Below are 16188 nucleotides of genomic sequence, written 5' to 3'. Positions count from 1 at the left end.
ACCACCACCCTCCTCCCCACAATAGGCCATGGAGGCAGAGCCAAGATGGCAGAATAAAGGCAGGGACTTGCCTGAGCTCTTCCCCAAACACCTCCAAAACCTTTATAAAATGACTCTGAATAAATTCTAGAGCAGTAGAACCCACAAAAATACAGAATGAAACTAATTTCCAGCCCAAGACAACTTAGGTCAGCAAGAAAGGCCTGTTAGACCCGGGTGAGAAAGGATAGTCTAGCATAGGCCACACCAGCACAGTCCTTGTCACAGACTCGGGGTGACTGAGTAACTGGCAGCAGTGGTGCTTTCCAGACCTCTCAGCATATAGATGCCAAAGACAACTTAGAAGGTCATCAGGAAAGGTCTGTCGTACTTGGGTGAGAGTGGAGTGTAGTTCAGCACAGCTGAGCTAGCACAGCTTCAGCCACAGCAAACCAGCAACAGGCCTTGCGAGTGACTGAACTGGCAGCAGCAGTGGTAGCGGCAGTGGCTGCTTCTGGAGCTCTCAGCTCCCAGACGGTAAAGGGGTCCAACAACTGGTCAGAAGGAGATTACAGGGGTCTTTTTTGTAGCACTTCCTATATGGGAAGATATTTGTAGCTCATAAGACTTTTCTCATTATTAGAGGAGTTAGGAGGAGTATATATAAGGGGATTCTGTTGCTGTGCCCATACTCAGATCTAAGTCACAGTCGTGAGTGGCAGTTACAGGATGAGGAGGAGCACTAGCATACCAGAGCTTGCAGTTGCAGTGGAGGTGGACTTTCCTCACAATTCCAGGACAGAAAAGGGAACTTGGGGTCTCTCACAGACCAGAGCACAGGCCAGGATCATAGTAAGCACCTCTTCTCCAGTCATACTATTGTACCAGAAGTGAGTGAGACACTCCACAGAGTATAAGTTTTAAATGGAGAATTTATTAGCCGGCAGCCATCGGGGTTGCTACCCAAATAAATGGCCCCGTTTTGAGGTGAAGGTGTGGGTTATATAGGAAATTTACATGCCAGGTGACAGGGTGGTCTGGGGGTACAGGAACAAAGGTTCTGACAGATCACAGATTCTGACTGGTTATCATTAAGTGGGATAACCTTATCTATTGACATTCCTTGGAGGAGTCCGGGGAGCCTAAGGAACATTTGCTAGACTCCAAAAGGTCTGAGTCCACTCTTTATTATGCAAACTGGGGTTTGTAGTTAGGGACTGGGGGCAGGGTTTTTCTAGCAATAGCTGGCTACTCAGGTATAACATTTCCCACTTTTTTATGGAACTATTCAAATCTTTGAAAAAGGAATGACTTGATCCAGAGCACCCGAGGTTTGGGCCACTAAGACAGGGACAGAATTAACATGAGAACGAATAAGGTTGGAGATATGAGAAAGCAATCAGGAACCTATAGTTATGGACAGGATCAATAAAATGAGGGGGGAGTCAAAACACTAGCAGGGTGGTGAGCCAGGGGGACATTGGTCCCCTGAAAATCACTCAATGTCAGCTTAAGCTGGTGCCAGGTGAAAAGTTTGCAGTAAAAATTCCCTAAATGCATCTTGTAAAGCAGGGGTTTGGGAAGTAACTGAAGGCATGCATATAGTAACAATAGAGGGCAAGGCTCAGGTGGAAATTCAGAAGCTTCTTCAATTAGAGTGGCTGTAGCAGCCAGGGAATCTAATTGTTTTTAAAACAGACAAATGGCTTAGGCAACTAAGGACTGCCTTAGGACTCCCAAAGCCTGTGCTCTCCCTTCATCAACATACCAAGTGAAAAGTTTGTAAAGACAAGAGTGTTGACAAGGGTCGGTTAAAGTATATACCTGTAAAATATTAAGCAAGGTGTTCCTCTCAGGATTAGGGTCTCATCCCTTAATGGCTAACAGGGGAAAAAACATCCTCAAGTAAGTCTGATCTGGCCTTGTCGACAAAGGTAGGGGTATTTCCTGAGCAAAGTTTAGAGAACAAAGAAGCCCAAGTCCTGGATCTTCTTCCAGTTACTCATTAATTCAGGCTCTGGGTCTGGTTGAAATTAAAAATGATACAAAACGGTATAAAACGTTCCACATTTCTCCCTTTTGGTCAAAGGCAAACTGAAAGTTTTGCCTTAAGACCAATTAAGGTATGGGAAAACCTCTATCTTCCTCAGGGGTGAAGTTCTAAAATCCCTATCTAGTTGGAGTCAGGTTTTTTCCTTTTCTGTGTTTGGACATCCCCAGGGATGGGCAGAAATTGCAAACTAATTGTAAGCAAGCAGAGGGAATATAATATTAAAATTCAGGTAAACAGTCTTGGGAACACAAGGACTGAGAAGGGAAACAACGGCTGGTCTTGCCCAGGTTCTGGTTCTAGATCCTGTGAGAAAGCCATGTGTATCTGATGCTGTACCTCTCAGGCTCTTTGGAACCGCAGGGCAAGGTCTCCTATAGGCTAAGATGTCCACTCCACACACGGGGCTCCCAGAATGCATGTGATTTGATGATTGAGAGAAAAAAAACACAACATAGGTCCCAGCCATGCAGGGCTAAGTTCAAACAAATACAATAAGTAGTTCAGTATCCCAGCCACACAGGGCTGAGTTCAAACAATTACAATAAAGTTTTTTTTCATAATTTACCAAACTACACAATTACATTGAGTCCGGTACAGAACAATTACTTAGATGATTCACAATAGAGGGGGAGATTTGCACATTTTTGTCACATGTTTTACATTTACAAATTGGATAACAAGAAAACTTTAGCATGAGCCATACAAAGTAAAGCAATCATTATTAACAATCACATATAACATTATAAACTTTTAGCCATGCCATGTCTTTTTGATGGCATTTACAAAATAACCCACAAACCATTCTTAACAAAACTAAAAATGTTTCTGATTTAATTCCAGCACTTAATTGCACATTTTGTATACAAAGTAACTTTAAGTTACAGTCACAATGTCCATTCAAAGCAGTATTTTTAAATCCCAGATGCCTGATTGTAGTTATCTGGTCCCTTGATAGTAAAAGGGAGTTCTGCTTCTCTGGTTCAGATCTAGAAATTCTCAGACAATTCAACTTAACATAACTTACAGATACTTTACAAAGGAGATATATTTTCACTTGTACCACTATCTTATACAATTTTCTTGTGCTAGCATCCAAATTTAAGATCTTATTACCAAAACACACTTATCAGCTCGAATTTCCAGAACTGATAAATTTTGGAGCCAATCATACACGTCTGTATGTAATTCCTAGGGGAATCAATCTGATCCTATTGCCTTTTTCAAAATTCTCTATCCCCTTTCTTTTTATTAGACATTGATCACATTACATCTTTGCCTTATTGCTTTGTCTAATCATTTCCCCCTTTTGGAGGATGTTATCCCTATATTATTTCAATGTTTTATTTGGCCATGAACATAGGTTAAAATTGTAAGCTATTCATACCTGTATCCTATTATAATAACTCAGAGATATTTCAATATTTATCTATTACCTAACAGACTTAGCATAGTGCTTACAAAACTTCTTGATAATATAAATTTGCTATGAAAGAAACAAGGGACAATTTCATATATCTTAACAGAAGGAAAGAACTTCCTTAGCTCTGTTTGATTCCAGGCATGAGTCATATCTGATAGCCAATCATATAGTCACCAGGTGCTGAAAGCAGGGCTTGGGAGTACCCAGGTGGGGACTTTACTTTTCAGAAAGGAATAGCAGAGTTGGGAAATAAAGTCAGGAAGATCCTACCTAGGCTGTGTCCAAGGTCATCTTCAAAACTGTTTCCCAGGCACAGGCATCCACCTTTAAAGTTCTTAGCTTGTAATGCCTGCCATACTACTACTGGCTTCACGTGACCTATTCCTGTAATCAGAGCTTAAAACAATATTAAATTGTAGTCCCATAAAATCTTAAACAGCAAACAAATATCCTTCAGATGAGACTGCCCAAATTTCATTGAGCTAATAATTATCCATCTTCTAAATACTTCCTCACACTCATCTCCAACTTGCTTTAACCATCTGAAACTATCATTCTCAGGACAGGGGAGGCTTAGCTAACTCCCATGTGTCCCCAAACTCTGTTATCTGCCTTTCCTATTTTCCCTCAACCTTAATTTAGCTTTCCAAATCTTTCAAACCCATTACTCAGTCTTCCTTTACATTTCAATCATAAGACAAAACAACTCATAAGTTAGTACTTTTTACTGACATAACTGTGTGTACTGGAATCCCATTCCAGCTTCTTAAACAAACAAAAGAGGTTAATGACTGACTTCACAAGTTGATGGAGTTGTCTCTGTTAACTCATTCTGGAGGAAAAAAGGGACACTTCAGGAATTAAGTCTTATACACATTGTTAAGCTCTAACTCTCGCTTAAAATCACAAAAACATTTTTCTCCTTCTTAAAGAAAAATAACCTTTAAACATTTGGATTCATTCACAAATTAGTCCATAAACCTCCAGATTAACATACATAAATACATCTTTAGATGATACAGGCTTGAAAATCACACTCCTATATTTTTAAAGTATTATAACAACTGAATTCTTTGTTATTACAGAATTTCTAGATATCACAAAATTCTTTAGTCAAAAAGATGTTGTAATGGGTATAACACTTAGTTTCTATACATTACATACTCAATTAAATTAGCTTTATTACAATAACAAAGTTTACCAGGACTTTTAAAAAACTTTTTCATAGGAATTCCTCTTAAATGGGACAGATGAGAGATGGTAGGCGAAGACTTAGCAGAAAAGAAGAAACACATAAAAAAACTATGTATTTCTTCCCTTCCCAAATGAATTTGTAGAGGCTAAGGGATTATAGGTAAGATATTGGGATCTGTGTGAAATGTGAGGCCCAAATTGCTATCAGTCTCCTTCCAGCAGCCTCCTCAGAATTAGCATGATAACTCAAGGGAAGGATCACCGGGATTTGCATTCAACAAGGATGAAAGAATTGGCCCCTTCCTCCTCTCTTTTTTGCATCTTCCCCTAGACTTTTGGATGCCACTTGAGGAAAGCATGAATGGTTTTTCCTAGTTCTCTGTCTAGTTCCTTTTAATTTCTAAGGCCCAAAACTTAACATTGTAAAAGAAATGATCATTGTCTACAAAGCCACATTTCAACATTTCATAATGTATCCTGAACTGACAGAGATCACAAGAGAACCCAAAAGGCCTCTGCACAAATTCCTGACTTATAGCAAAAACAATTTCAATTGAACTTCCTTTTAAATAAAGACAAAACTTGGAAGTTTATAATTTCTTAGGTTACACCAATTGTCCAACTTCTTAACCTAATGCAACTTTAAGCCCTAAACATTATTATGTGTGTAAAGTTTGAACTACTCATTTCAGTCTAGGTAGATATATTTCTAAACCAAATATGACAGTTTAAAATTACCAAATTTTCATCACATCCTTTAAAAGCACCCAATTCACATATACTAATCAAACTCAGATTAAAATTGCATAATGGTCTTCTCAAATTACAAAATCCAAGAATTTTAGAAATACAATACAACCTCAGAAATACATAAACAACAAATTTCAGATGATTATCACATATAGGAATTGTTGATCCTATTACTTCAAGTATTTCTATATTAATACGTTAATATATAAATACATGCCTACCATATATTAATACATTAATATCTTAAATATACTTCATTTATTTATCTGTATATTCTCAATCAAGTAACAAGTTTCTTTTAGCTTCAGCTTCCCACAGTCTTTCAATGTGGAAGGTGGGGAGAGGGGTGTGGCCAGGAGCACATGGCAGCTAAGAGCAACATCCCCCTACCTAAATTCCTTTATACAAGTTTCTCTCTTTCTTTCCTAAACTTGACCCAAACTACCTCAAACATTTCAAGTGAACAATCAATTACATACTCTCCCAGCTTTTATTTTTTAGAATCTAACCATCCCTTAATTCAGAGCCCATTTATCAATTTAGGTGAGCGAATTTCTAAATCTCTATGCACAGAGAACCTTCCATCTCGTCTTTAAACCACCAGATATATTCTCATAATAAAAACTTTCTCACATGGAAAGTCTGTTCTCATGATTAAATATCAGTATTATTAATTATTCACTTGTTACAACCACATATAACAGTTCCAAATTTTATCACATATAGAAATTATTCAACTTATTATTTTGGTATCCAAAAACTACTTCAAAGGTTAACAATTACATTAAATCAGAGAGATAATAATAATGTTGTGTCTAAAATATAAACAACCATCATTATTTCCCTTTACAAATAAGGAAACAGGTCAAACAGAGATGAGAATACAGTTTTGCAATTGGAACAAAAATGTGAAGTTACCTAGAGCAGAAGCTGGTATCCCAGTGGTGACAATTCTGGGAGGCAGAAAGTCCAAATCCATCTACCTTGCCCTTCCCCCACGACTGCAGAAGTTACTGAGCCTAGGGTAGTTTGCAGCTGCTGAGGACAGAGTGGGCAGAATGCATAGGACCTGGATGGCATTTCCAAGCTTTGCCAAAAAGGATGGGCTACGAAGGTACCCAGGACTGACTGTCAGTCTGTGAATTTCTGTCCTTCTCCTCCTTTTTGCCAGGTGGGGAAGGGTGATCTAAGTTTGCCCTACAGCTCTCCTGCATTTTCTTCTAATCTGATCTGAAAGGGGAGGAGTTTGTTTTATCTGCTCTAACTTTTACTGCAGCCCTGGGACAGGACAACAATGGTGAAAGATCTCAATGATTGTAATTCAAGTAAACTTCACCCTTGCTCACTCCCAAAAACCTCCCTGCACCCAAATCCAAGGGAAAAGACTCCCTCCCAACTGTGATCAGGGACAAAGACAAATGCAAGAGTCCCACTGAAAACTTTAACAGAGGTTTTAGCCAGAAGGCATTCATTGGGAGGAGGTGTTTCAGCAAGAGTGAGCTCCTGGAATGGATTTACAGTTTCAGGAGTTCTTTCTCCCAAAATTCAACTAACCAATTTCCAAATTTTTTAACAATTTAAAGCCCATAATTTGCAAAAATTTTAACCCTTTTTTTCCATTGTAATTCCAAGTCAGGCAAACATGGAACCACAAGGGGAAAGAGTCTTTGTTTCTCTAGTTGCAGCCTGAAATCTCTGGCTGCCTGCATTTCAGATTTTTAACAAAATATAGACACTTCATAATCTTGACATAGACTTACAGACACAGACAGATCCGAAACGTATAGAACCTGGGGCAAAATACAAAACATAGAAGACACAGAACAGAACCAAAATGGGTGGGTCAAACTGAAAGCCAAACCAGGTCCCCTCAGAGGAAAGAAAAAAATAAACCAGGTTTCCCCTTCAGGGATATACATATGCCTTCAATTTTATCACACCTCCCTTCTCTGAACACACATATTCCTGTGTCCAGGTAGCATATTAACAGAGACCAGACGGCTAGCCCAGAACAGAATCTTACCTTACCTCTAGAGGTCCGAAAACCAGAATTCTCCGTAGGCCGAAAAGGGACAAGTCAGCAAAGAGCCCATTCTCCGAGACCATCACCCCACATCAGAGTCCTAGGAAAAGAAATTCCCAGGAGCCGGCTCTCCAAAATGAGAGAAGGTGGATCGGGGCAGAGACTCTCTGCTGAGGTCTGAAATCCTGTGTGTATCTCCAGGGCGGTAACACGAAATACTGCCTCATCTCTCTGGGGCCTCCAAAATGTTGTACCAGAAGCGAGTGAGACACTTCACAGAGTATAAGTTTTAAATGGAGAATTTATTAGCCAGCGGCCATCGGGTTGCTACCCAAATCAATGGCCCCGTTTTGAGGTGAAGGTGTGGGTTATATAGGAAATTTACATGCCAGGTGACAGGGTGGTCTGGGGGTACAGGAACAAAGGTTCTGACAGATCACAGATTCTGACTGGTTATCATTAAGTGGGATAACCTTATCTATTGACATTCCTTGGAAGAGTCATGGAGCCCCAGGAACATTTGCTAGACTCCAAAAGGTCCAAGTCCACTCTTTATTATGCAAATGGGGGTTTGTAGTTAGGGACTGGGGGCAGGGTTTTTCTAGCAATAGCTGGCTACTCAGGTATCACAATGCCACCTTGGAAGAACTGAAAACTTACAGGTCCCTAGAAGCATCTCTGAAAACAGCTGCATACAACTCCTGAAGCTTGGGACAGTGCCCCCTCCACCATGGAAGCAGAGCCTCACTTTAACAAAATAGTAAAAATCAAGTAATTGGCTGGTGAAATGAGCAAACAATGGGGGGAAAATTGTAGCTATATAAAGTTAATATGGTGACAAGAAAGATCAAAACACACTCAGAAGAAGAAAACAAAGTCAAAGCTCCTACTTCAGAAGCCTCCAAGAGAAATATGAATTGGTCTCAGGCCATGGAAGAGCTCAAAAAGATTTTGAAAATCAAGTAAGAGATGTAGAGGAAAAATTGGGAGGAGAAATGAGAGTGAGGCTAGACAATCATGAAAAACAAGTCAACAGCTTGGTAAAGGAGACACAAAAATACTGAAGAAAATAACACCTTAAAAAACAGAGTAGGCCAAATGGTAAAAGAGGTACAAAAAGCCAATGAGGAGAAGAATGTCTTAAAAAGAAGAATTGGCCAAATGGCAAACAAGGTCTAAAAACTCACTGAAGAAAATAATTCCTTAAAAATTAGAATGGAGCAAGTGGAAGCTAATGACTTTTTGAGAAATCAAGAAACAATAAAACAAAACCAACAGAATGAAAAAATAAAATACAATGTGAAATATTTTATTGGAAAAAACTGACCTGGGCAATAAATTCAGGAGAGATAATTTAAAAATTATTGGACTACCTGAAAATAATAACAAAAAAGAGCCTAGACATTTTCTTTCCAGAAATTATCAAGGAAAACTGCCCTGAGCTTCTGGAACCAGAGTGTAAAATAGAAATTGAAAGAATCCACTAATTACCCCCTGAAAGAGCTCCCAAAATGAAAACTGCCAGGAATATTATGGCTAAATTCCAGAGTTCCCAGGTCAAGAAGAAAATATTGCAAGCAGCTAGAAACAATTCAAGTATGGTAGAGCCACAATCAGGATATCAGATTTAGTAGCTTCTATACTAAGGGATCAGAAGGCTTGAAATATGATGTTCTGGAGGGCAAAAGAGCTAGGATTACAACCAAGAATCACCTACACAGCAAAACTGAGTATACTCCTTCAGGGGAAAAAATGGAAATTGAATTGAGATATTATACTTTCAAGTATTTTTGATGAAAAGACCAGAGCTGAATAGAAAATCTGACTTTCAAATACAAGACTCAAGAGAAGCATAAAAAGGTAAACAGGAAAGGGAAATCATAAGGGACTTAATAAGGGTAAACAATTTACATTCCTATATGGGAAAATGATATTTCTAACTCCTAAGACTTTTGTCATTATTAGGAGAGTTAAAAGGAGTATTTGTAAACAGATGGCAGAGGTGTGAATTGAATATGAAGGGAAAGTATCTAAAATAAAATTGAGGGGTTAGAGAGGAATATACTGGGAGAAAGAGAAAGGGAAAGGTAGAATCGGGCAAATTATCTCACATAAAAGAGGCAAGAAAAAGCTTTTACAGTGGAGGGGAAGAGGAGGAAGTTGAGGGGGAGTGAGGAAACCTTACTCTCATCAGAATTGCCTCAAAGAGGGAATAGTATATACACATGCAACCAGTGGTGGGATTCAGCCAGTTCGCACCAGTTCAGTAAAACTGACACCTAATTTTATACTGAGTTTGGTGAACTGGTTGCTAAAATGGCATTTGTGGCTCCCAACAGGGGCAGGGCCTGCACCTGCCATGTCAGTAGCAGTGGTGGTGCCTCGGCTCAGTTCTGTGGAGAACTAGTTGTTAATTTATTTGAATCCCACCACTGAACACAACTGGGTTAGTCAGAAGCAAAACACTCTTTAGAAGGGATAGGTGACAGGAGAGAATAGAATAAATGAGGTGGGAAATAGGATGGAGAGAATTACAGTTAGCAACAGTAACTGTGAGAAAAATTTTGAAGCAATTTTCTCTGATAAAGGCCTTCTTTCTCAAACATATAGAGAACTAAGTCAAATTTATAAAAATAAGGCCCATTCCCCAATTGATAAATGATCAAAAGATATGATCATTTTCAGGTGAAGTAATCAAAGCTATCTATAGCCATGTGAAAAATACTGTAACTTACTACTGATTGGAGAAATTCACATTAAAACAATTCTGAGGTACTACATCATACCTATTGAAGGGTTAATGGAATATCAAGATCTTCCCTGTACATTTATAGGCTTGTGTGACTGCATATGTTCCCTTTTCTCCTTGGAACAGGGGTTGCGTTCCTGGGACTAAAATGGTAAGGGCATGTATGGCTGATTCTTCTTCCTTGAAGTGTTGGCCACCCTACTAGGAGCATACAGAATCAATTCTGTGTCCCTTAGAACACAGACATTTCGCCTTATCAATCATGGATGTCTTAATCCTTTGAACTCTGGCCCAGTTCACAGCAGTAACACAGCCTGCGCTGAGTCACAAAGAGCTTTGGCACTGAGTTAATCAGATGGTGAGTCATGCAGGCTTTCATGACTTTTGGCACTGAGCCAATCAGGTGTCAGTCACATGGGTTATAGCACCTGGCTGTGAGCCTATCAGTCACTGATATACCCCTCATCAATTTGAAATCGCATATATTCTGGGAAATTGATATTTTGCCTTGGGTCTTGCTCATGGGAAGGACACTTTGCCTCAAGCCTTTTTGATTTCCTGGACCGGGGCTCTGGGTAGCTGTTATCAAGGGGCCCCCTGTAACAGTAAGCACCCTAGCACATCTAGGATGGCCTGCTAGCACAGATTCTTTGATCTGCCTTTAAAGGAAAGATAGCTTTTAAGGGGGTCAACAGTCTTTAATTACATTCACTAGTTCAAGGGAAAGCTCAGCACCCTGAACGTGGCAAAAATACAAGCAGAGAAATTAGCACAAAGACCAACAGACAGGGCTCCAGCTTACTGAGTCAAAGCAATGTTGCTATACACTTTACATACTCCACTGGATGGAGGGAGCTCAGAGATCTGGGTAGTTGGGGGACTCTTAACAAAACAGCTACTCAGAGTCCAGTCCAGGGAATCACAAGATCCTTCTCATAATTGAACCCCCAAAGCCAAATGCCAAAGTCATAATATATACACACTTTTGGCTAATGGGTTCAGAGCCAGAAGGCATCACAACCTTCATGACTTGGTGCCAAATTAGCTTAGTACCAAAAGGTGTGAAAGCCTTCCTACAAGCAAGCTTCCCCTAAGCAAGCTTCCCTTAAGCAAGCTTCCCTTTTAAGTAAGTTCCTTCCCCAGTGGGTTCTATGTGACTCAGGATGTATCATAGCTGTGAGCCAGGCCAGAGCTCAAAGCAGGTCACATAAGCCTATTAATGGATGGGGAAGATCTTCATCTTTCACTAACATTACATCCCCTAGCTGACCAAAATCCAGATGTTGGTGTTCTCTTGGTCTGGTGATATACATAAATATTTATATTACTCTGTTAAGCTTTATCTTTCTATATATTTCTATAATACTGTTTTTTGTTGTCCTTGTGTGCAGAATAAATGTTGTGCTGATTTAGTTTTGAGTGGAGTGCTTGTTATACTATGAGATTTGATCCTTAACATATATATATATACATATATATATATATGTATATATATATTTATATATACACACACACACATATACACAGCAGCTGCTCATATTGCATTAATGATAAATGTTGGAGAGGATGTGGGCAAATTGGGACACTAACACACTGTTGGTGGAGTTGTGAACTGATCCAACCATTCTGGAGAGCAATTTGGAACAATGCCCAAAGGGCTATAAAACTGTGCATACCTTTTGACCCAGTAATACCATTCCTAGGTCTGTATCCAAAAAATATCATACAAATAGGAAAAGGACCCACATGTACAAAAAAAATATTTATAGTAGCTCTTTTTGTGGTGGCAAAGAATTGGAGATTGAGGGGATTCCTAACAGTTGAGGAATGGCTGAACAAGTTGTGGTATATGAGTGTAATGGAATACTATTGTGCTATAAGAAATGATGAGCAGGCAGACTTCAGAAAAACTTGGAAAGACTTGAATGAACTGATGCTAAGTGAAGTGAGCAGAACCAGGAGAACATCGTACACAGTAACAGCCACAACGTGTGATGACTAACTTTGATAGACTTAACTCTTCTTAACAATGGAAGGATCCAAGACAACTCCAAAAGACTCATGATGGAAAATGCTGTCCACATTCAGAAAAAGAACTATGGAGTCTGAATGCAGATTGAAGCATATTATTTGCTCTCTTTCTCTTTTTTCTGTTTTTGTTTGTTTTTTCTTTCTCATGGTTCCTCCCATTGGTGACTAATGTGAAAATAGGTTCAATATGAAAGTATATGTAGAGCCTATGCCTATCAAATTACACACTGTCTTGGGTTGGGGGGGGGTAGAGATGGGGAGACAATTTGGAACTGAAAATCTTATGGAAGTGAATGTTGAAGCCTGAAAATTAATTAATTAATTAAATTTTAAAAAACATTCTTTTAAGATTGTCTCATGACCAGAATTGTTTGATTTATAGTTTCAACTCTTGGCTGAACTCAGAGACATACAATTTTTACAGATGCAAAGCTCTTAAGATTACTCTATCTTTAACTCACCTCCAAATAAGTAGTTGGGAGTGGGGGTGAGGGGGATTAAAATATAAGGGCTGGGAATCTAAGGCTACTCTGAAGGAGTAGAGATAAAAGACAAGATATCCACATGTTAATTTTTTTTAAAGAAACTTTGGGAAAGTTTCACATATATGCAATCCTTATTTTTAAAGTACCCCTTATAAATCTGGAGTCTCTGTTAGTTTGGAAAAAATAAAAATGTATTTTATTTAAATTAGTTTGTTCTATGCTGATGGTAAATTGTTTTACTTGAAAAGGCTACAAGCCAAGACTAACATGGAGGCAGAGTTGGTAATGAGGTCGGGTTGTGTTGCAGCGGGATGTCTTAAAGAATTTCAAAGATCCTGACTGACTCCAAGCCAATGAGAGAGATTTATTGTGGTTTTGAGGTTTCATACTCTGATGAGTGACTAAGTTCCTTAGAGGAATTAGCAATTTCAGTAGGGCAAGATAGAAAAATTTATAGAATATATGATGCTGATTATACAATCAAATTTACATAGGATATAGGAATATGATTAATATTAAAAAGCAAGAGGGATTTGTTAAGGGATTAGGTAACAGGGGAAAGGTCCCAGCTTCATTGGAACTGCACATGCAGATACCCACAATGCATAGAGAAAAACCCAAATGGAGAGGGAGCATTTATGTATGATAATGATATTATAATGAGCCTCTCTATGTCATAATTTGCCCTAGGTCAGTTCTTCACTATTACTGCACAGGTGCTATCTTAGGGGAAGCCCCTTCTATGATTTGGTGGTCAAGCATCCTGGTCTACATCCTGGTGGTGCTGCTTTCTGACTGAGTAGCTATTGTGGTTCTTTCTGGTCAAGACAGGTAGTTAGATATTGTGGTCCTGCCTTGGGCTAAACGGATGGTGTGGTTGTGGTTGAGTGCATGGATATACCTGTTTAAAGATGAGAATTGGGTCTGGGGGCAGAGGCTAGCTAGAGGCAGTGGCTGTATTGAGTCTAGGGACCTGTCATGTCATTAAAGCCAGATTGTGTGGTCAAATCAGGACATGCATGTTGTTCAGAGGCCCATGAGGAAGTTAGAATATTGGGGCTGGGGGCAGCTTTATTAGGATTCCATAAGTTGGTGTGAGACATTTTGTTTATAAATGTGTACTCAATGCAGCCCCTGATACTGAGATAAAGAAAGTATGGATCCAGTCTCTTCTGCTTGTGCTAATGTTGGTGTAATAATTAACACCAAGAAAACACAAGTCCTCTACCAGCCAGCACTTGACCATCCATATATGGGACCATTGGTTCCAGCAAATGGAGAGATTTTGAATGCTGTGCATAAGCTCTGTGCTTTCCTGGGATATCATAGAATCAGATGATAAGGTTGATGAACACACTGCTGGAGCTAGAAATTTTGTCCACTGGGCCTGAGCCTATGATGTTTCTTACTTTTTAAAGTGTTTTTATCGATTCCTTTTGTTTTTATCATCCCCATAGCTTTCCCCAGTATCCCTCTTCCTTCCTATCTCAGAGAGCCATCCAATTTTTTTAAAGGCAAAAAAGGAAGAGAAAAAAAAATCATCTTAACTGATGAATACATTGGAAAACATGTGCAATGTACAACACTTGTGGGCCTCTTACCTCTGCAAAGGGTTGAGGTGGTTATATCTAGACTGTATATTCTTTCAGAGTAAATCTACCTCTCCTAACCCCTCCACCCCAACCTGTGCCACACATTTTAAAAAATTTATTTATTTAACATATTTAGTTTTCAGCATTGATTTTCACAACAGTTTGAATTACAAATTTTCTCCCCATTTCTACCCTCCCCCCCGACTCCAAGATGGCGTATATTCTGGTTGCCCTGTTCCCCAATCAGCCCTCCCTTCTGTCACCCCACTCCCCTCCCATCCCCTTTTCCCTTCCTTTCTTGTAGGGCAAGATAAATTTCTACACCCCATTGCCTCTGTATCTTATTTTCTAGTTGCGTGCAAAAACTTTTTTTTTTTGTTTTTGAACATCTGTTTTTAAAACTTTGAGTTCCAAATTCTCTCCCCTCTTCCCTTTCCACCCACCCTCCCTAAGAAGTCAAGCAATTCAACCTAGGCCACATGTGTATCATTATGTATAACCCTTCCACAATACTCATGTTGTGAAAGACGCACTGTATTTTGCTCCTTCCCAACCCATCCCCATTTATTGAATTTTCTACCTTGACCCTGTCCCCTTTCCAAAGTGTTTGTTTTTGATTACCTCCACCCCCATCTGCCCTCCCCTCCATCATCCCCCCCCACTTTTTTTTAATCTTCTTCCCTCTTCTTTCCTGTGGGGTAAGATACCCAATTGAGTATGTATGGTATTCCCTCCTCAGGCCAAATCTGATGAGAGCAAGATTCATTCATTCCCCCCTCACCTGCCCTCTCCCCTCCTCCCACAGAACTGCTTCCTCTTGCTACCTTTATGTGAGATAATCCATCCCATTCTATCTGTCCCTATCTCCCTCTCTCAATATATTCCTCTCTCATCCCTTAATTTGATTTTATTTCTTTTAGGTATCTTCCCTTCATCTTCAACTCACCCTGTTCCCCCCGCCCCTCTCTCTCTCTATATATATACACACACACACACACACACACACACACACACACACACACACACATATATACATATACATTCACTTATATATATATACATAAACATATATATATATATATATATGCATATTCCCTTCAGCTACCCTAATACTGAGGTCTCATGAATCAGACACATCATCTTTTCACATAGGAATGTAAACAAAACAGTTCAACTTTAGTAAGTCCCTTGCAATTTCTTTTTCTTGTTCTTTTTCTTGATTACCTTTTCATGCTTCTCTTGATTCTTGTGTTTGAAAGTCAAATTTTCTATTCAGCTCTGGTCTTTTCACTGAGAAAGCTTGAAAGTCCTCTATTTTATTGAAAATCCGTATTTTGCCTTGGAGCATGATACTCAGTTTTGCTGGGTTGGTGATTCTAGGTTTTAATCCTAGCTTGTATTCCAAGCCCTTCAATCTCTTAATGTAGAAGCTGCCAGATCTTAGGTTATTCTGATTATGTTTCCATAATACTCAAATTGTTTCTTTCTGGCTGCTTGCAATATTTTCTCCTTGATCTGGGAGCTCTGGAATTTGGCGACAATATTCCTAGGAGATTTCTTTTTGGGATCTATTTGAGGAGGTGATTGATGGATTCTTTCAATTTCTATTTTGCCCTGTGTGTGCCACACATTTTAAGATTCATGATTATTGGGGGGGGCGGGGTTGCATGTCTATAATCTCTTCTTATCAAGAGACTAAAGCTGGTGGATTGCTTGAGCTCAGGAGTCCTGACCTACAGAAGAGCTAGAGCTGATCAGGTGTCACACCAAGTTCAGCACCAATGGAGTGAGTCCCCTGAAAAGAAGAGGGCCACCAGGCTGCCTTAGGAGGGCAAATGGGCCCAAGTCAGAAAAAAAGGAGCAGGTTAAAACTTTGGGGCTGCTCAGGTAAATGGCAGCTGTACTTCCAGCC

The sequence above is a fragment of the Trichosurus vulpecula genome, chromosome 5 (genome assembly GCF_011100635.1).
Source record: "Trichosurus vulpecula isolate mTriVul1 chromosome 5, mTriVul1.pri, whole genome shotgun sequence".
Lineage (NCBI taxonomy): Eukaryota > Metazoa > Chordata > Mammalia > Diprotodontia > Phalangeridae > Trichosurus > Trichosurus vulpecula.
This window is presented reverse-complemented; position numbering follows the sequence as displayed.